The sequence below is a fragment of the Lissotriton vulgaris genome, chromosome 10 (assembly GCF_964263255.1).
Source record: "Lissotriton vulgaris chromosome 10, aLisVul1.2, whole genome shotgun sequence".
Taxonomy (NCBI): domain Eukaryota; kingdom Metazoa; phylum Chordata; class Amphibia; order Caudata; family Salamandridae; genus Lissotriton; species Lissotriton vulgaris.
In genome coordinates this window covers 1,050,647,007-1,050,668,811 of record NC_141698.1, presented here as the reverse complement: position 1 = coordinate 1,050,668,811, position 21,805 = coordinate 1,050,647,007, and the positions used below count along the sequence as shown (strand labels likewise).

General features: G+C 45.3%; 1 protein-coding gene across 2 annotated transcripts in view; it reads right to left on the bottom strand.

The window, feature by feature from the left end:
• The window catches only part of OSBPL10 (oxysterol binding protein like 10), a 789,797-nt gene that overhangs the window by 132,276 nt on the left and 635,716 nt on the right, over positions 1-21,805 (bottom strand). The gene's annotated exons all lie outside the window — the stretch shown is intronic.

Here is a 21,805-nt window from a genome sequence, read left to right as displayed (position 1 = left end):
CGTTCTGGCCACCTTAGTAGATCGGGTTTTGTGTCAAAACTAATGAGTGCTGACGCTGATCCACCCAAGCAGCATCCAGCGCACAAGACCTTTGCGCTGAAAAGTAAATTCCCAGGGCCTTATCTACGGTCAAGTCACGCAGCGCAGCGATTCGTCTTGCTGCTCTGTACTGTGTGACAGGGAAAGGGTAGGTATGTGCCGTATGTAAGCCAATACAGTGTATTCCTGCCTTTTTTCCCTGTGCTGGCACCTTTTTGGCTGCCCAGCACCATCGCAGACACCCTTGCACCATGCTAAAAGGGTGCCTAAGTTGTAAGGAGGATTGTTTTGTGTAGGAAGTGCCACTTTCCTGCAGGAGAGCAGAAGGAGCCTCTGTACCTGCTAGTCTAAGGCAGAAGCATGCCAGACAGTGGGGAGCGCCAGCAAGGATGTGCCGTAATGGCGGTACTGCAATACCTTTGGAAAGGAGTGTATAAGTATTTAAACATTACAGAGGCCCAGCAGGAAGCAGGGTGTTCTGGGGGACCACCTAGGGCACTGGTGGGTTCGAAGCTCTTCGTTGTTAGACAGATAAGTGCACTCCTCCGTCTCCTCTCGGGAAGAATTAGCAACAGCAGGAGAAGTTGAGACATTGGGGCCGATTCACAAAGGGCCGCCGCACTCGTGGAGGAGGCCCCACAGTCGGGGCAGGGGTCCCGCAATGGGTAACAGCAGTACATAAGTCTTGCCATGAGCAGGGCCGGACTGGGAACCAAAACCGGCCCTGGCAAAGTGCTCGCCCCCCCCTCTCCCCCGCGGGGGGTTGGGGGTGCCGCCAAGCTCTTTGCCGGGGCCGGTTTTCTCCCGATTTTGTTACAGGGACGATATTGCAGCTATGCTGCAGAAACGGCCCTGTAACAAAAACGGCCCCCAGGGGCCCAAAACCAGCCTCCACCCGTGCGGCGCACCGGGGGATTGCCCGGTGCCCGCTACGGCCAGTCCGGCCCTGGCCATAAGGACTCCGCACTCGTGGTGGGACCTCCACAATGGGTAACTGCAGTACGGAGTTCCCACCACGAGTGCGGGACCCCTGTAATGGGTAACGGCAGCACGGAGGTCCTCCCGCAAGTGCTGTACCACCGCCTTGACTGCAGGGCATCCATCAGGAGTGCGGAGGCCCTTTGTGAATCAGGCCCTCTGTTTCAGGACATGTGGTGTAGCAGTGGTGTTAGGGTTTCGGGTCTGCTAGCACTCAAACGGTTCAAGGTGCCTCCGAACTCCGTGGTCTCCTCTGGGTTTAGGCAATTCATTGTTGAATGTCTTCTTTTTGCATGGTATGTACTTTGCACCTCGTTAAGTTTGCAAGGTCCCTTAAGGAGGGGGTGCAATTGTTTTTCCAGCTGCTTACCACTTGATTCTATGCTTAGTATAAGCCCCATATAACGCATGTCTAGATTTTACGATTGTGCTGACTATTATTCATGTTTGATTATTCATTTAATAACCTTATATCACCACGTTACGCTATATAGCCCCCTTCATGCTCTCTGGACTATAATTGATTTGTTATGCGTGAACTATTGATCTTATGTTTATTTTACTACCCATGTTTTGTCTCATGATCAGACTGTTACCTTCCCTACAACTGTAAAGCGCTCTGATATCCTTTGGGATCTAGTCTGCGTTATATAAAACTTTATACATAAATAAATTAAATAAATTATTTACATATCATGTAGGTATGTGTATTTTAAAGTACTTTCCTTTTTTAAAAAGAAGAACCCTCACTGGGCAATTGCTAGTGGAGTGTTATGTGATGTATTGCTCACTTCTGAGTTTATAGCTCACAGTGCCTTCCTTATTCAGCCTCGCACTCTTCTGCCTCACTACCCTGAGAGTCCAGTCCTAAAAGGGGCACTTAGTGACAAGTTTGAGGGACTGCAAGACACCAGAGGCAAACGAGCCAAATTGGTGTCCCACTAACCTCTAATTGCCCAGGGATCCCTCCAGTGCTTAATTTGACCCAGTGGTTTCCGGTGCTCGGCCCCGGCACTTAATTGCCAACACTGGCACTCATGACAGCTGTCTCATGGTGGCACTGTGTGTGTAATTCAAAAATGAGCAGAAAAGCAGTTGTTTATTTCAATATACATTAAAAACAACTAATACCTGCCATCCAAGCCATTCGTATAGCATTGGGGGCATTGAACAGTCAGATTTGTCACACTTGTAGCAGTGTGATGTTTTATTTTTTGTGACACATGCCTTCTGTTCTGTGCTGCTTAAACTGGGAAACTTTCCATTTCTTCCCTGCTGTATATTACCAGTGCCTAAAGATACATGACACTGGAAGCAGTGGGCCATGCAGTCTATCAGGATGTTCAACTGAGGGCCTTTGGACTGCAGCAGGTGTGCAGGTGTACTACACGGCTCAACAGTAGACAGCCTGTTAACCTGATGCTACAAGGCACACAGAAGACTAATTGATTAGGAATGTGTGATGGATATTGTTTGAGGTTTATATTGTATTCAGCTTGGTAACTTACATCATCACTGATTTATTTGTTATTATGGGGAGCATTTCAGTTTGCATGCTATATATAAGATTAGCAGAAAAACGGCATAGTAAACTACCGACGTTTGTGTGTATGTGTTTCTGTGTTCAATAAAATGATTCAAAAAAGTTGTTGTCCAAATACTATTTATTATTCAATAGTTTTCATGATGGTTTTTTCGGTGATATTAACATCATATCAATCCAATGTATGGTGCTGATCCCTTTAGAGTAAAAGATAAATGCGAACTCCTCCAATGCATTTCGGGCGAGGTGCCCTTTGTCACGGAGTGTTCATATCAATGGTAGCGGAGTCCGCTACTCCAGGTGTGCAGGGAAGGTGATCTACGCTGATGCGTAGATCACCTTCCCTGCACACCTGGAGTAGCGGACTGGAGGTGTTCGCATTTATCTTTTACTCTAAAGGGATCAGCACCATACATTGTAAATGTAAATGTAAATGCCCATTTGTATCGCGCGGCAATCGCTCCAAGGAGCATCTAGGCGCCCAAAAGAAGACCACCAGATGTTAGGTAGTCTCTATGCTTACTTGGATTGATATGATGTTAATATCACCGAAAAACCATCATGAAAACTATTGAATAATAAATAGTATTTGGACAACAACTTTTTTGAATCATTTTATTGAACACCTACGGAGTGCCTCACCTGGGGATGTATCAGCATTTCTATGCGTACACTACAGACTAGGCACTTGCCATCGTCTTACAGGTTTTCAGAAGTGGGATGAAAATTGAATCTCGATCTGGATGACATCAAATCAAACCTGTTGAAAAGCTACTACTAAAATTTGAACTAGACACGACACAAACATTTACCTATCTGCAACTAAAACAGAGAGTGGGCAAATATGCACGCCTAGATCTTTCATTGTTGGCTTGGATACTTGAGGAACGATTGTCGAGAAAGGCAATATCTTTGATACATAACACACCGCTTTAGAAAACAATCCAGAGAATGGGAATGTAAAAACTGGAAGAGAACAAGAGTATAGAGCATAAAGGACAAGCAAAGGGAAGAAGCCGCCCGTACCCGAGACAGGTCACCGTATGATCAGGTTTATGATTTGTACAATTATAAGGATGCTCCATAGAATAAAATACACAACAGGACATCTCCTCAGATTTAGGAATAGGTGAAGGGACACTTGCATCAGATGCTGTGGGTAATGCTGAAATTGTTTATAAACACTGGCCTTGTGGCTACTACACAGTCCAGACATGCGGACATCACCAAACCCCTAGGATTAGGGAATGGTCTAGAAATATGGATTGAAGCATGGAAGTTGAACAGCTAAATACATGAGCAGAGACTGGCCCTAAAGAAAACTGGTAAGGCATGGGCATTATGGTAGACGTTTCATATTCTGCATTGAGAGATAATAATATTGCAGCGTGACACTAGGCTGGCCCACACACTGGTTTCTGCCACCAAGGTTTGTTATGGAAACCTACATATGACGCTCAGAAGACAAAGTTAGACCAACATTTATTCCAAGATCATACATTACAAGAAAAATGTGATATTATTTTGCTATGTGACCTGCGAAGAAGCTGTCTTTTATTGTACAACTGTTCTTGTTTATTAGTTGATATTATAAAAATAGGAAAACCAATCAAATGTTTTATTAAAAAAAAACACTTTTAGACTTTATCCTTTAACACACTGCACTTGCAGCAGTTCTACAGAATGCGCCCTGCCTTGAACAGGTGCAACACTTGATGCAGCACTGCGACGGCGGCAAATATTCGGCTGCCTTGGGGTTCAACCCTATCTGTGGGCGCTGATTCCTTCTGCAAATAACTCTTTCAAACAATACTCATCTACTAATGCTTAGGTGGTCAAAAAAAGAGGTTTTATGTACTATATAGGAACCCCACCCATTTGACACTACACAACTATTTTCTAAAGTAGAGGTATTCCCCGCAGAGACGTCAGAAGCTGTTTATTTTGGAGGGGCTACAGGTTCGCCTGGTCAATTTGTGGGTTTAATTCCATAGCTCCTTCCCCTAAATCAGGCCCCACGTACCTTTAAAACATATAGCTCTGATCCTATAGTGATTTTCTTACGCGTAGTTGCCATGTCATGCTTCCGCCTTTATTCCATTGGTTGCAAACAATGGGAGAGCTTAGAAACAGACATGATGCAGGCAAGAAAAGACATCTTGCATAATGGCCAAAAGGTTGGGTAATTCACTGGGGTGGGCAGACATCACCACTCGATCAGAAAGGTTTTAAGGCATGGGGAAAGTGAGCAGCTACCCTGGGCCAGCTTCTTTTAAGGGGCCCCAGGGAAAGTGAACTTTTTCTCTCTCACTTCTGTCTGTTTATCTATCTCAATACTTAACATATAATTGACCATTATTTTGGACTTGAATTATCAAAATATGAGTAAGAAAATTCAAAGTTGTTTTCAATAGGGTTCCCAAAAATAATTATTGCCCGGGGGCCCCCAAAATCCTAAATCACACAGTGTCAAATGTACTCTAGTGGGAACGTCTCAGCCAAGGAATAAGGTGTGAGATATTCTAGCGTACTGGTAGAAAAAAACGGTCACAAATTCAGCACATGACTGTTTTCGACCAATATTTTATTTTGTGAACCAACCTATGTACCTGTCGGTCAGTTAGTAAAATAAGAAATCGGGGAAAAATGCAGAGTGAACTGCGTAATTAATATTCACGAGGCAGGTCGCAATTTGTGGGCCCCTGTGATTGGCTACAATGACAGGGATGCTGCTCAGCAAAGGACAGCAGGCCACCATCCCTTTCATTGCATTTCAAAATGGAAAACCTGTTTTCTTACCTAGCACGAGTTCCTTAAAGCAAACAGGGCTGATTTAAAAAATAAAATAAAAATAAAAAAAACTTTCGATTTTGAAAAACTTCAGTGAAAAATGGCAGTGGTTCTCTGGACCACTGCCAACCCCCCTCGAAGCTGCCACCTCGATTTACACGGAGAAAGATTGAAAGGTTATGCCTTCCCCTTTGCAAATCAGTTACCAACCCAACGTGTGAGTCGGAAACTGATCAATGGTTTGTGAACCAAATTATTGTTGAAAACCAACGATACACACATTACCAATTCACAATTCTTAAAACACACCCCTTCCAAATTGCAAATGGGTAATCATTTCTAAATACATTTTAAAACTCGGAAACATATTTCTAAATTGCAAAACAGGTTTGAAACATAAGAAAAAGCAATTACAAACCCTGTAATTTAGAGATTTGCGACCACTAATTCACTCAGAACATCTGTCCCCCTCTGACCTAACATCTAATCCCAGCGTTGCCACTTTACCAAATTATGCTGGTAATAAGCACTGGATTAGAAAATGATTCTAAGGGTAGGACTACACAAACCAGATAATGTACAGTGAAGAAACGTAAAGGAATCTGTGCATCACTCTATGAGCCAGATGCATGAAGCAGTAGTTCCAAAATAATGTAGGCGATTTGCGGCCAGTGTGGTATTTTGTGAGCCAACCTAAGCGCTAATAGGTCAGTTCACAAAATACCAAATTGAAGTGGCTCGCAATTAGACCTACCTCATTAATATTGACTAGGTAGGTCCCGAATTGACCCCCACAAAAATTCTAACCCATCACAGGGACAGTAGCCTGCTGGTGTCAGCAGACCACCATGTCTAGAACTTCTTTGAATTAAGCAAACTATTTTATTTATTTTTTATAGATGCAGCTTATTTTCCTTAAAGGAATATGGGATGTGTTATTAAAAAAAATGAAAAGTTTAAGTAACATTTTTAAGAGTAGTTAGTGGCCCATTGGAACACTGCCTAGTCTTAAAAAAATATTTTTGTCAACATACACAATGGGGAAGGGGTCCTTTGCAAAGGCTGACTGGGCACCTTTCTGTTGCTTATTGGTTGCTTATTACTTTTTTGGGTGTTAAACTGGTACTAATCATGTGCAATCAATGCCCAGACAGTGTTAACAAGTTTAAAAATGAGAAACTAATGAAGTAATACCATCAAAAAATGTGTTACATTACACTGCATAATTTTCCTTTTCTTGCCACATAATTTACTCCACCATGCCACAAAATGTGGCTCTCCCCGCCGCATAATTCCAGAGGTCCTGAATATAATACACATTCACACCCAAATGGTGTGATTTGGCAGTGTCCGGTTAGTCCGAGTACATGTACTAGTATCTTCGTATGATCAATGTGCTGTGTCATGTCACGTTGCCCTTCTAGCCCGTCCTTTACTAATCAATGTTGCAGAGCAGCTGTATTAGTGTGGGCCAAGACCTAGTCAGTCATGTTCAATGTTCACCCTATTGGCTTATTTCTATCTTTTAAAGTCCCAATACATTGGCAGAGACAGCACAAGCACAGAGAGGGCTGAAGTCAGCAGGACCTGCAGAGAGAAGCCTTAAGGCATAAAACAAACCTGTCAGTACCTTGGTTCTCTGCTGGTGCATACATCTTTTATATGAGAGTGATTGAAAACCCTTTAAAGGTAAGATTTATACCAAGACTTTAGTGCAGTAACATTAATTTTGAGAGCATTCTTTATAATCAAAACATAAAAACAGACAGACGTAAAAACATAGGCCTGTTTTTCTCTGATGGCAGGGCAGATGGCGAGGGCCCTTCGTGGAGCAACCAACTGCTTAAAATAGACACGTGTCGGCTGCCAAGGAAACAGTGCATAGAAACGCAGGCTCCGACAGCAGTTACCGACCAGGAGGCCCGGCGAGCCATTGCCCACTCTTAAAAGTAAATACCACACCTCCTCTCCAGCTCCCACCCAACTTTTCCCCTTCTGTACTGCTACCCTGTGGATTTTTTGGGCTTGTTAGCATTTCAGCCTCTATTATCAGTCACTTGGAGGCAACTGCAAATACTCTCAAGTCACTAAAATCAGGACATTCACAAGGAGAGGGCAGATAACACAACATAACGTGTTTTTGTATAGCGCACGGTCACCCAGAAGGGTATCTTGGCGCTGAATTACAGATGTTTATTGTTACCCAACACAATGATACTCATTTTATCAACCTCGGAAGGATGAAAGGCTGGGTAGGCCAGCCGGGATTTGAACCTGTGACCAAGAGCCCAAACACAAACCCTACAGTAGACACATTAGTCCATTAAGCCACCAGACCCGGCCAAATGGGGTCTTATCCCCGGACCCCACACATGTTGAGACCCCGTTCTCCTGATGCAACATATTTTTAAACAGTAAAACAGAAACTGGACTTATTATTGCCTAAATCAGCTAATGCAGCAACACCACCAGATGGCAGCAAATATGGTGTTTTCCCAAGAGAACCTCTGTTACTAATTACCAGCTGTTTTGTGGAACAGAAACCTAAGAGAGACCCGCAAAAGTACTGACCCCTGGCTCCTCTAAAGCTTCTGATGTGCCTCAAAAAGTAGCTCTCTGTAACATGGCGCCAAAGAACCACGCTGAGGCATATCTATCAAGCATAAGTGCCCCATCAAACTGTGCAGCCGCATTTGCATAGCAGGCATTTCCCATCAGTGTGGCCCCTTGGCTCTGAACAGCCCTAGAAGCATATCTAATATACATGGCTGGGAGAGTATACAAGCAAGTAAATAGGCGATATCCCCAAAATAAAAGGGTCTCCTATTAGTGAATTAGAAAGCTATAAAAGTGGCCCACGTTTGGAACTCCCGGCAGTTTTGAACTTGTAAAGACAAACTGTATAGGTGTCTTGCAAAGTATGGAAGACTGCGTGCATCTGTGCTTGCTACAGGCAATGTTTGCTTTAATTAACAGTGAAATCAACAGTAAAAAAAAAAACACCCACAACACAACAAAACAGGGCCACAAAGACCTAAAAAGTAGCCCATACAATGACCTGTCAAACCAGCCCACCAAGCACGGTCTGGTTGGCCCTATATGCCAGCCCCACTCAACAAACCCAAATAATTAGGATCACGACATGAAGGACCACAAGGACGCCACTCTCACACGCATCAACCGTAGAAACTAAAATTCTATAGCGCACAGACACAGGGCGCAGAAGCGCCAGGCGCTATTTTGCAGAAGTAGTTAGCGGGGGCAGAAGGCAGACTAGGTACCAGGCAGAGGGGGTGCACGGCGGACTCACGGTAGGCGGCGTCTGCCGGGGGGGTCTCAGCTTCCTCCGGAAAGCCCTCATTCAGGCGCCGGCGCTGCCCCGGGAGCGGTGCGGGGGCCGCTGCTGCGGGCGCTGGGTACCGGCGGCCGGCGCGCGGGAGATGGCATTAGCGGTGCCATGGAGGAGGCAGCGCCCTCCCCTCAGCACCACTCCCCCCCTCTCTCTCTATTAATTGGTGAAGTGGAGGAAGTGAGGTGCGCCGTCAGAGCCTCGAACAGCCGCCGCCTGCATTTTTGTGGGGCTCGTGACTGGGATCAGTCGGCTTAGCAGCAATTAAGAGCCGCTGCTGCCGTCCGTCAGTCAAGCGGCTTTCAGCCGTCGTGGGCACGGACTGGCTGCAGCCGACCGAGCACGGGAGGATGGCGAGCCCCGCGGGCGGGCGGGCAGCGAAAGTGGGCCAAGGCGCGCAGCGGGCCTCCTGCGGGGCAGGGTCATGCTTGGGCTTGTAGCTCCGGGCAGGCACTGGCCCTGTGCCCACCACGAGGGGCTGCCATTGTGACCTGTTCTTTGCTGTATAATGCTGTAAGAAGTGAGCCTGGGCAGCAGTGCACGCGCTCTCCGTCTCCTCCACGCATTGTTTCCACCACTATTTCATGTCATTCATTGGGGGAGTTTTGCTGCTCACTTTAGCCAGCAAAGAACTAAGCTGGGATATTCACATAAGACAACATGCAGCTGACTAGTAGCCTTTAACATTTGCCTCACATGACTGACTAGCAGCCTTTAATATTGACCTCCCTTGACTGACTAGCAGCCTTTACCATTTACATCCCTTAACTGACTAGCAGCCTTTAACATTTACTTCCCTTGACTGACTAGCAGCCTTTACCATTTACCTCCCTTGACTGACCAGCAGTCTTTACCATTTACCTCCCTCGACTGACTAGTAGCCTTTAACATTTAACTCCCTTGACTGACTAGCAGCCTTTAACATTTACCTCCCTTGACTGACTAGCAGCCTTTAACATTTACCTCCCCTGACTGACTAGTAGCCTTTAACATTTACCTTCTTTGATTGATTAGTAACCTTTAACACGCACCAGTACTACACACCGGAGAGACTACAAATATATGGGCTGAGAGAGGAGGCAACCTGTGAAAGATGTCACTACCCATCAGCAGATTTCATGCACTTAGCGTGGAGTTGCTCAGGTGTTTCCCAGTACTGGGGAAAGGTATTTCGCAAGCTAAGCACCATAGTGGAGTCAGAAGTTCCTCTCGAACCAGCCGTTGCGCTGCTGGGATATTCCCCAAAATTGCCAAAGGCAATCCGCAGATTGGTGGACATGGGCTTGCTGATGGCGAAACGCAGAATCGCAATGTGCTGGATGCGGGGGCCTCTGCCCACATACCGCAGTGGTCACATGATGTTCTTTTCTGTTGCACGCAATAGTAGAACTTCAGCGAGCTGCTTCCACCTCAGAGCAGACCGAAGAACTTCTGGGGGCTATAAACAACATACCTGCAGGATAAGGGAACGCATTCTGCTGATGAGACAACGACAGAGCCTGAAGTAGGGACTAACACCACTGCTATATAGAAGATAATGTAGTCACACGCTCTTGGGCACACATAAAATGCAGGGAAAGGGGCTGTGCCTAACTGGCAGACTGCGTGGATTTCTTGAGGTGGGTGATCAGGCGACATTGGAGGTGATCAGTGGGGGGGATTGGGTTCAGATGGTTCAGTATACGTAGGATCCAAGGTTAAAAGCTGATGCTTACAGTAAGGGTCCTGATAGTAGTAAGTAGTGTTGACATCTCTTTGTTTGTTATAACACTTGTGCACTGTTTACGGTCGCTGGTACAAAGCCTTGGACACATTGATGAGAGATACAATCCTTAATAGTGACGCTGCCCTGCCTCTGGCATGTGGGCTACGAAGCTGTGTATACTGCCTCATATTGACAAGCTGCCGGCCTCAGGGTTGTGGGCGCACAGCTGTGTATTTCACGGACGATTTTTGCAATAAAAATTTATTAAAAATGTAAAAAAAAAACTTTAACACGCACCTTCCTTGACTGACTAGCAACCTTTAAAATTCACCTTGTTTGACTGACTAGTATACTGGAACATTCTCCTAGGTAACCTTAAACCCTCCCACGTTTTTGCCGCAATCGGACTAGTCTCCTCGAACAGCCACATAGTTTACAAGTCTATGAGCCTCACACATTCACCCAGTTGACTGAAGTGTCATCTTAAGGATTTGGGGGCCCAGGCAAGACATACTCAGGGGACCTCTGTACAGAACAGATTTCAATTTAATTACCCGTGTCTGGCTTATTCAAGCCCGCATATTGCTAAATATTATTGAAATGAGAAATTAAGCTTCATCAACAGGTCACACACACAAAAACAGTTGAAATATGTCTTGCCAGGGACCCCAAAAATCCTTAAGATGACCCAGGATAGAAAGGCAGACTCAGGGGTAGCGGCAGGCATAGAGGGAGAGAGGTTTAGCTAGAGAAATATAGTAGACCGGGATTAAATATAAAGCAGGTTCACTTTCCCAGGGGGGCTTGGAGGGTGGAGACCCGGGGCAATTGCCCACTTTGCCCAGGTCTTAAAACATCTCTGGTTGACCAGGGTAGAACCCTCAAACATTCACCTACTTTAGTAGCCCAGTATCCTTTAATAATTTACTAACTTACCACCAGTATTGCCTGAGGGGGTGACAGGAGCAGGCAAACCGCATTTCAGCAGAGGAGTCTGTATGGACTACGCATCATTTGCTAATCTGCCCCAGCTGACATGATTGCTGCTGCATCTGGCCCCCAAGATTGCTTTTCCGGGAGTTCCTGCCTTCTCCTCCCAGGCGTCTCCCAGCTGTTGTTCAGGGACCACCCAACTGCTGGAATCCATTGCCTCAGCTGGCTCTTCTCGGCGGTTGGGTGCAGGCACCACTGAGGAGGCCACATTCCCGCCAGGGCTGGCCTATCCTGTCGCCGAGGATCCAACCAGCCAACGGGGTGAGGGAGGCAAGGCGAAGCTATCTTCTGAAGGCTGTACGGTGGCTGGGGAGAAAGCAGTGTGTTGCTTTCCCCCCTCCCTGTTTCTGGGTGGAGCCGGGGCCAGCCTGGTACTGTAGCGGTGGTTCAGCAGAACCAGTATTTTATTCTATCTTGTCTGTCTCAAGGTGAATCGGGGCTTAATTTGTGCCTGTGGTTTCCAGTGCAAGGCACCAGCACTTATTTATCAACACCAACACTTATGGCTGTCTGCCACATGGTGGCTCTGTTTGCCTGATTTAGAGATGAGCACAACAACAGTTATTTATTAATTCAAAATACATTACAAATGACCAATACCGTGTCCAAGCTATTCTTATGTCTTTGGGGCCTGGAACAGTCTGACTTGTCATGCTTGTAGGAGTGTGATTGTCAGAATTTGTGTTGATACTGTCATTGACAGTGCTGGCAATGGGGGGTGCGAGCTGTGGTAGCCTCCTGGCACTCATTGTTATACAAATTAAGCACCGGGTGAACCCTTCACAGATTTAAATCCCAGCACCACCAGTCACATTTGTTTTTAAAGCAAAAGGGTCACTGGTGTCTTAGGGCTTCATATATTGGCCTCCCAAGCTCAAGGTTAAGAGATCCAAATTTCCTGTCCCCATGGTCATGTTTTTGGCTTGAGGGTCTCTTGGCCACAATAAGGATACTCGTAGCACATGATTACATATTTAAGTCTTTGTGTCTGGATGGACACGTGCCTGTCCTAATGTTCAACGGGTGACATTTTTGAAACATTGTAGTGCTGTTGTGATAGGGTAACCCCCCTTGCACAGTCCATCTCTGGGGGCTTGCTATTGTGCATATCGTTCTTTAAAGACCCCTTAATTTTGGCAAGCTATAGTCTGTCTTGTTTTAAGAAGCCTTAACCTGTGTTGCATGGTGCCCTGGTGGACACGTTACCAGGCATTGTTTACACCTGTAAGGCGTTCCAAAGCAAGTAAAAAGTAGTCGGGGAATGGGATTCAGACATGGCGGTGGTAATGGGATGCTAGACTCCACTGGGGGAACTGTGATCTGTACTCCTCCCCTCTCAGGGCAGCCCAGATCCAGCAACCCTAGTCTAACCCAAAGCCAGTAACTAGTCTCGAACAGGCACCATTCACCACAGGGGGTCCAGAAGAGGCATTTCCACCTGTGTCTATGCGGGCAAAGAAGAGAGAACCCGTGGGAGTGAGGGTGGCAAGTGCCTGCACATCTATACCCCATAGCTTCAAGCCAGGGCATCACCTACCTCCCCAGGATGAGGTCATCACAGTACAGGTAGGTGAGGAAGGACTATGACAAAGCTTTCCGGCTAATGACAGGTACCAATCACAACGTGTTTGGGGACCAAACTGAGTTTAATTTATGTTTGTGCTGTGTGATGCTAAGGAAAAGTGGTTTTCATGGGCACCTGTCTGCAGACGTGGTTGGCGGGGGACCATAAAGGGGCATGTTGGGCCTTCTAAAAGAACAATTGAACAAGACCACAGGGGGCTGTAAGTTCAACTAAGTGTTCATTTTGTGGGACAGCAGATCACCCACAGATCTAGAGAAAACGGTAGCCAGAAGTGAGCACCCCTTCCACTTGGTAAAGTTCCAAGGCTCCTGTTTCCTTACAGGCATTGAACCCATAGTTAGACTCCCATCCAGGAATGACATAGCTTGTCAACTCTACTGTGACTTACATTACAATCGCGGAATGCTGACCCTACAACCATTAACATTTGTCAGCTTCTTGCCTTAGGATGTTCTGCGTGTGCAGCAACCTACAGCAACAAATGATCACCTGCAGTGGTGTTGGGCGACCTGAACGCCTCCTCGGGCGAAGTCAGGAACCTTTACCCACTTTTGCAAGAGGGATAGACTTTGCAGTTTAGGGTCCTGTCTAGAACACCAGGGGGTCATCAGTACCAGGGTCTCTTCCTCAACACCATCACCCTTCCACAAGCCCTGAGCTCTCAGGAACAGTTCACTGTTAGATAAGCAGGGTCTCTTATGCCACTGTGACACTGAGCCAGACAAGACATACATCCCACACCCAACACGGACACTGGAACAGAGAAGACACACGTCCAACACTCAACACTGACACTGGAAGAGAGAAGACACACGTCCCACACCCAACACTGACAGTGGAGGAGAGAAGACACACGACCCACACCCAACACGGACACTGGAGGAGAGAAGACAAAAGACCCACATCCAACACAGACACTGGAAGAGAGAAGACACACGACCCACACCCAACACGGACACTGTAAGAGAGATGACACACGTCCCACACCCTACACTAACACTTAAAGAGAGAAGACACATGTCCCACACCAAACACTGACGATGGAAGAGAGAAGACACACGTCCCACAGCCAACATTGACACTGGAAGAGAGAAGACACACGTCCCACACCCTAGTCTGACACTAGAACAGAGAAGACACACATCCCACACCCTACACTGACACTGGAGCAGAGAAGACACCCGTCTCATGCCCAACGCTGACACTGGAGGATAGAAGACCAACATCGCTCACCCAACACTGGAACAGAGAAGACACATGTCCCACACCCCACACGGACACTGGAGGTGAGAAGACAAACATCCCACATCAAATACTGGAAGACAGAAGACACACGTCACACACCCAACACAGACACTGGAAGAGAGAAGATACACGACCCACACCCAACACGGACACTGGAGGAGAGAAGACAAACATCCCACATCAAATACTGGAAGACAGAAGACACACGTCCCACACCCAACACAGACACTGGAAGAGAGAAGATACACGACCCACACCCAACACGGACACTGGAGGAGAGAAGACAAACATCCCACATCAAATACTGGAAGACAGAAGACACACGTCCCACACTCAACACAGACACTGGAAGAGAGAAGATACACGACCCACACCCAACACGGACACTGGAGGAGAGAAGACAAACATCCCACATCAAATACTGGAAGACAGAAGACACACGTCCCACACCCAACACAGACACTGGAAGAGAGAAGATACACGACCCACACCCAACACGGACACTGGAGGAGAGAAGACAAACATCCCACATCAAATACTGGAAGACAGAAGACACACGTCCCACACTCAACACAGACACTGGAAGAGAGAAGATACACGACCCACACCCAACACGGACACTGGAAGAGAGAAGACACATGTCTCATTCCCAACACTGACACTGGAGGAGAGAAGACAAACATCCCACATCAAATACTGGAAGACAGAAGACACACGTCCCACACCCAACACAGACACTGGAAGAGAGAAGATACACGACCCACACCCAACACGGACACTGGAGGAGAGAAGACAATTTAGTGTAAATAACAAGGACCCCCTGTTTGCGCAACTGAATATGTTTGACAGGGAAAGCTAGACAATGTAAAAAGTGGTAACAAATATAACATTATCAGGGAGAAAACGACAATTATAAAGCACAACAATGAATTAAAAAATACAAATTTTGTTTATTAGTAAGTATATATACTCCAGATAAAAACATAAAATTTATGACACATAGTAAAATGAGACATATAACCTATTCTACAAACAATCAATATAATGCATAAATGACACCGTTAATTATTAGTTCATAAAAATGTAGTCCTCTTCTCGACGCGCGTTTCGGCGTTTTTCACAAGAACGCCTTCTTCAGGAGCCTCATATACATTCTGAAAAATATATACAATAATTCAAGATCATGCTATGGTGAGTTTCAATTACCTATCATCAATATCTTCAAACAATTGCATATAAACAGACATATTTAAACACATGAAAACATATAAAAGAAAGCTACTTTACACATCGTAAACTCCCTACTTGCGTGGCCATATATAAGGCCACTCAAGGTACAACCTATGTGGTGTTATATTTGAGCAGTAGTGTAGTTCACCTATACGTATGCTTTATGCAATAGAAAAACCCCATACCTCTATTGCATATATGACTCAGGGGGGTAGATCGCTTGGAGTCATGGTATTAGTAATGTTAGAAGAACAAAGCGGATGTAGTCTTCTAACTATAGCAGAGATCGTTAAATGATATATAAACCGATTCTCCACACTTCTATAAATAGATACTGAGAGTGGAAAAGGGGGGCGATATTGTTTCAATGGATACATTTCATCAATTCAGATATTTAGCATTCAGTGAACAGATTTTATCAAGTAAAGTCGAATGCATGTACCTATTCTAAATTTGATTTCATGGTATAGATACAAATTCAATACGGCTGTATAATAGTTTATATACACCTTTTCCCTAACAAAAATACTTCACAAAAATACTAGATGTCCTATATGTTTCCAACAGATACAGGGAACACTAGAACGCAAGTCTGTTCTCACTTGGAGTGGTTGAAGAAACTCAGAGTATTATATTTCTACCCAACCAAGGAGCCGATTTACTAAACAATAAAGAATGTATAACAATTTTAGCACCATACTTGTAAATTGCGATTCATCCTTACTCTTTCAATGTTAAATCTTATCATAAGAATCCTTACCTAAGTTCTAAGTGGACGATACTCCTACTTCCACTGTACTCGTTGTGCCTCCAAACGATCCTTATACTCTATTGCACAAGAAAACATGGACAAGGTCCGTTTTATTTATACATAGTTTCGGGTGAATGGGAACGCTTTGAAATTTAAGGGGTCAGTACCTAATGCGGAGGTAGTAGGTATCAAAACGGGGAAGCCGCTGTAAATATAGCGCTTGTTTCTATATGTAGTCAGTTTTAGGCTGCAGACGTAAAAAATAAAAAGTCCTACGTTTACTTTTGGGCGTTTTAGACGGACGAGCATTCATTACCATTCGAGCGAGGTATAACCTATCGGCATGCAGTTAGCGAACTTACATGAATAGTGTTGGATTAAGTCGATACTGTTTGACTAACTGGGGACCGCAGAGGGTATATCTGCTTCCTTCGCGTTGTTTAAATAATGCTGGCAAGCAAAAGAAAAATGTAATAAAAACATTACTATGGGGTATCTTTAAGGCAGGTTTCTAGTATCTTAACATACAAGTGGCGAACTTACATGTTTAGTCTCTAGTTGAGTCGATACTGATAGGATGACCTAGGACTGCAGTAGGTATATCTGCTCCCTTAACGTTGTCTCAGTGTACTTGTCGGTTAAGAGAAAATATAAAATATAATTGGGTATTACTACAGGGCACCGAACTTCAAAGACTCTAATACAAGAATGTTAAAGCGGGTTTAACAGAAATTCGCTTACCGATAATTAAAATTCACACTACGTGAACATCAACCCGCGGGCGTCACGATCAAGGATTCTAGCGGCGTCCCGCAGCCGTTGGGAAGGGTAATCAATTTGCTAATCTCCCTCCCTTCTTTTTAAACGGAATTCTCTTAATCCCTTGAGTGGAGTAATTGGTTACCTTAAAGTGTCCACGTCAGGGGAGGCGGTCCTAAATTAAGGCATGCAGACAAAGGACTCCGATAGTAAAGGTAGCTGGGTTGCTAACACTAGAAATAGAAAACGGGTAAAACATCCCGAGTAACATTGTTGCATTCTGTCATTTGCGTGTGAAATTGAAAGCATTCATCTTTGCGGATAGCAAACATTTATTAAACATCTGGTATTCACTAACCAGAAAGAAAACAAAAAGAGAAGACAAACATCCCACATCAAATACTGGAAGACAGAAGACACACGTCCCACATCAAATACTGGAAGACAGAAGACACACGTCCCACACCCTACACTAACACTGGAGGAGAGAAGACAAACATCCCACACCCAACACTGTAACAGAGAAGACACACTTTCCACACCTCCTTCCCGATGCAGCGGAGCGGGTAGGTGAGCCAGACTGCTCTGAGCAGGAGCAGCGACACGACGTTGAGTGTCTATATACTCTGCTGCGGTCTGATGAAGCAGCACTTGAATCCTTAAGAGGTTGGCTGCTTTTCTACCGAGAGAAGAAGTGGTATGTCGAACCACACCACACACTTTAGATAGTTTTCATTTAGTCACTAGGTCCTGAGGAATTGCCAACTGATATATTAGAGACATTTTATAGGCGAGAAATATGTTGACCACTAAGGGGTGGAGCGTAATTTTTGTCAAATTAAAACCAAATAGTCTCCCTCCTTCTTCTTTTTACTTTTTAATCAGGCTGTGACCTCCCCAGAATAAAAATAATTATAGAGGATTCCCTTACCTGTTTTAACCCACACAAACATCTACATCTTACCAGGCCCCTCACACCCACAGCACCTATATGGCAAGGAACAAAAGATCTCCAATTAAGAGCCCCTTTAAGGGTGCCCGCGTTGCATTGCAGCACCGGCTCGATGAGGAGCAGACCCATATGATGAAGCATGACACCTGGCTTGCTGGGTGTGTGAGGGACCTAGTTCCGAAAGGTGGCATTCCCCACCTCCCCACCACTCTGAGTACTTACCAGGTGGCCAACTTGCCACCCAGGAACACAGTACCTCTTTTGTTTTCTAGTTCTATCCAGGGCAAGTACGGTGGACCTTTATCAAGCCCTCATTGTCCCCCTTGTTGTTTCCAAACACTGGAAGAGAAAAGACACATGTCCCACACCCAACACTGACACTGGAAGAGAGAAGACACACGTCCCACACCCAACACTGACACTGGAAGAGAGAAGACACACGTCCCACACCCAACACTGACACTGGAAGAGAGAAGACACACGTCGCACACCCAACACTGACACTGGAAGAGAAAAGACACACGTCCCACACCCAACACTGACACTGGAAGAGAGAAGACACATGTCCCACACCCAACACTGACAATGGAAGAGCGAAGACACACGTCCCACACCCAACACTGACACTGGAAGAGAAAAGACACACGTCCCACACCCAACACTGACACTGGAAGAGAGAAGACACACATCCCACACTCTACACTGACACTGGAACAGAGAAGACACACGTCCCACACCCAACACTGACACTGAAAGAAAGAAGACACACGTCCCACACCCTACTCTAACACTAGAACAGAGAATATGCACATCCCACACCCTATACTGACACTGAGAAAGAAAAGACACTTGACCCACACACTGGGGCACAAAGAGAGAAGACAAGTGTCCCACATTCTACATGGCACCGTACAAACATACATTGGGAATGGAAGACAGTGACACAAACAGGAAAATGAACCACAATGCCCACTGATTATCCCAATGAGAATCAACCCCCTGCCCCCCAAACCAGCAGATAACAATCTGCATCGAGGACACCCAATACTGCCAAGAAACCATGGAAATAGTGAATAATGAGCTACAGAAAACATTGCATGACAAGACAGTTAGAAAGACAAGTATCTCTGACATCTGCTCATGTTCACAGACCAGTATTCCTAAATTTACTCATGCTTCCTGTCAAGTATTCCTAAACTTATTCATGCTTACAGACACGTGTTCCTAAACACTGGCAGATGAGTATCTCTGATATTTACTCATGCTTACAGACAAGTATTCTTAAGCACTCAATAGCCTCATATTTATTGCTGAGAAGCTAGGGGTGGGTACTACAAACAAGCATTTGCTATGCGATAGGTCTAGCATTTGCGAGAGTTTAAGCTATTGGCATTGTAAATAACAATGGCTTTTAATTTATCTGTTTTGATAATTAATACATAAATAAAAGGCATTGTCATTTACAATATCTTAAACTCTTGTAAATGCGAGACCTATTTCACTTCAAAGAAGCGGCCGCCATTGTCCCAGGGTGCTTTGAAAGTGAAAACGTGCTTGGTGTGCTAAATGTTGCAGGAAAGCTTGTCGTGCCTGCAGTAGGAGAAACTCATTAAAGAAAATAGGGCTTACAGACTAAATAGGACTTACCTTGTAACAACCGAAGTAAAAGGCCCAGTCCTCATGGGAGGTTACAAATGAATACAAGGCGGTACTGAGCAGGGACTAACAAGCCTATTAATGAATCAGAAGCAATCATTTACGAAGGACAATGACACAAGTCAATGACAAATATGGGCCGAGAGTGGGGGGCTTCAAGTCCATACTCCAATACAGTGTGCCGCCTCGCAGAGCAGCGCATGCGCTGCTCAGGCTCGACCTAAATAGGGAAGACAGCTCTTGGAGCCCGGTTTACTTTCTGTATCTGTGGCTACCTTCATGACCCTTGAAATCAAGTTAGGAATAGCGATGGCAGGGGTACCAACTCCAGAACAGGTGAATGGATTTGCACTGCTGGATACCTACCAGATACAGCAGCCTACCAGGAACCTGCAAATGTGTGACTGAAAATCTGGTCAAAAGTCCTTAAAATCTGTTGCGGTGCGCTGCACTTGGCCAAATAAACAAGCAGCAAATAACAGAAACTGAAAAAAGACTCTCTGCCGGAGAACAGCACACCTTGACAGCACTTCTGGTGATTGCACTCTGGAACATGCGTTTCAGTAATGGCTGCTAAGGACTTCATCAATGCATGTTAAATACAATTTTAGGGTAATTAGGCGAGCTATCGGTCTACTGCCGAGCACTTTACGAGGTGTTAACTGGCACAGTGATTACATTTTAATCAGGCGTAGAAGCCATTTACTGGGATGGGACTCCAGACAGATGCTGCCCTATGTCAGAGGTTTCATCTGCCTAGAAACTAAAATAACACATGTGAAGCTCGGGCGATGATGATTCCAGGCAACCTCCGAGTCTAGGATTCTGACAACAGCGACGAGTATGTGATAACTGAGGTCAACATACAGAGCCACTGCCCTTTTACAGACCTTTCCACTTGTAGCAACTTGTGCTCTCTGTAAAAAAAAAAACACACATAAAAACCTTAATACCTGATATTTTAATATGTACCATAATATCAGGTGGTTTTTAAAGCATGGCAACCCTGCACTTGCTTCAAGGAGCTATAGAAGCAAATGTGCCAGAGTAAAAGGTATTGCAGATAGCTAAAAAGTGGAATAAAAAGGCCGAAGGAAGAGCCAGGGTCTCCCCTTAATCTACATTGGTGGAGGGAGCTAATTGCGGATATAGGCGGTGGATGCTTATATAGTTCTGCATCCTAATCTTACCCGTTTGATAGTGAGGACGGAACACTGTGCTTTCTCCTGATTGACATGCCGTGTTATGTTACATTGATTTGTATAGAGCACTAATCATTCGAGGTGGTATCCAGGGGCGTGGTCAGGTGTGAGTTACCCAAGGTGCTTATGCGACTGACACTCCGATTGTCGTTTCTATCTCAGACAGTCTAAGCACAGCCGGACTGGGAACCAAAACCGGTCCTGGAAAAGTGCGTGGCCGATACTGCCGCAATGCCCGGTGCCCGCTACGGCCAGTCCGGCCCTGAATCGGAGTGAAACCCAGGGTCGCTTATTGTATTTATGCTTACCTTAGCTAAGTGGATGAACTGCAGCTTCCTGAAGCTTGACTCTGGCAAGACCAAAATTCTGCTATTTGGGTCCAACTCTTCCATCTGGTGCTCAACGATGTGGTTTTAAAACCCTCTGCCTGGCCTATAAAGCCATCAAAGTGGCCAGTGTACATATCCAGAAAAAAGTGTCTTGACTCTCTTTCATGGACCCTCTGCTCTTCTGGAAACACGTTTTACAAGTGCTCCTATTTTGGCGCTCCTGTTTCGGAGGCGGGTCTTTCTTCTGTCACTCCATGAAGATGTGGAACTCTCGGTCTTCTACTTTAAGACACTGTGCTGGTTGCCAGGCCTTAAAAGAGGCTCTTTGAGCCTGGATTTTATGTTCTGTCAATTCTAACTGCTCCATTGGGAAGATCAAGATTTTAGATCTTGACCACCCCTTGTTGGGGTAACAGTGCACTTTACAAATATTCATTCATTCATTCGTTTCAGACCCGGTGTAATGTGACAATAACAGAGAGACCAGGATACAGTCTGGCTAGCATTCTCCACCAGCTGGCCTAGGAATTCCAGTTTCTTTGAGACTGGGGAGGGAGGGTAGTGTTTCAGTAGCCCATGGGGGAGGAAATTAAAACATTCATGAACGTGACCTGGTGGGAAGACTGAAATACTTAATTATTTATTTTCGGAGTTTTACATGGCACACGCAAAGCCTCATTTGGTTTCGCACTTCCAGAA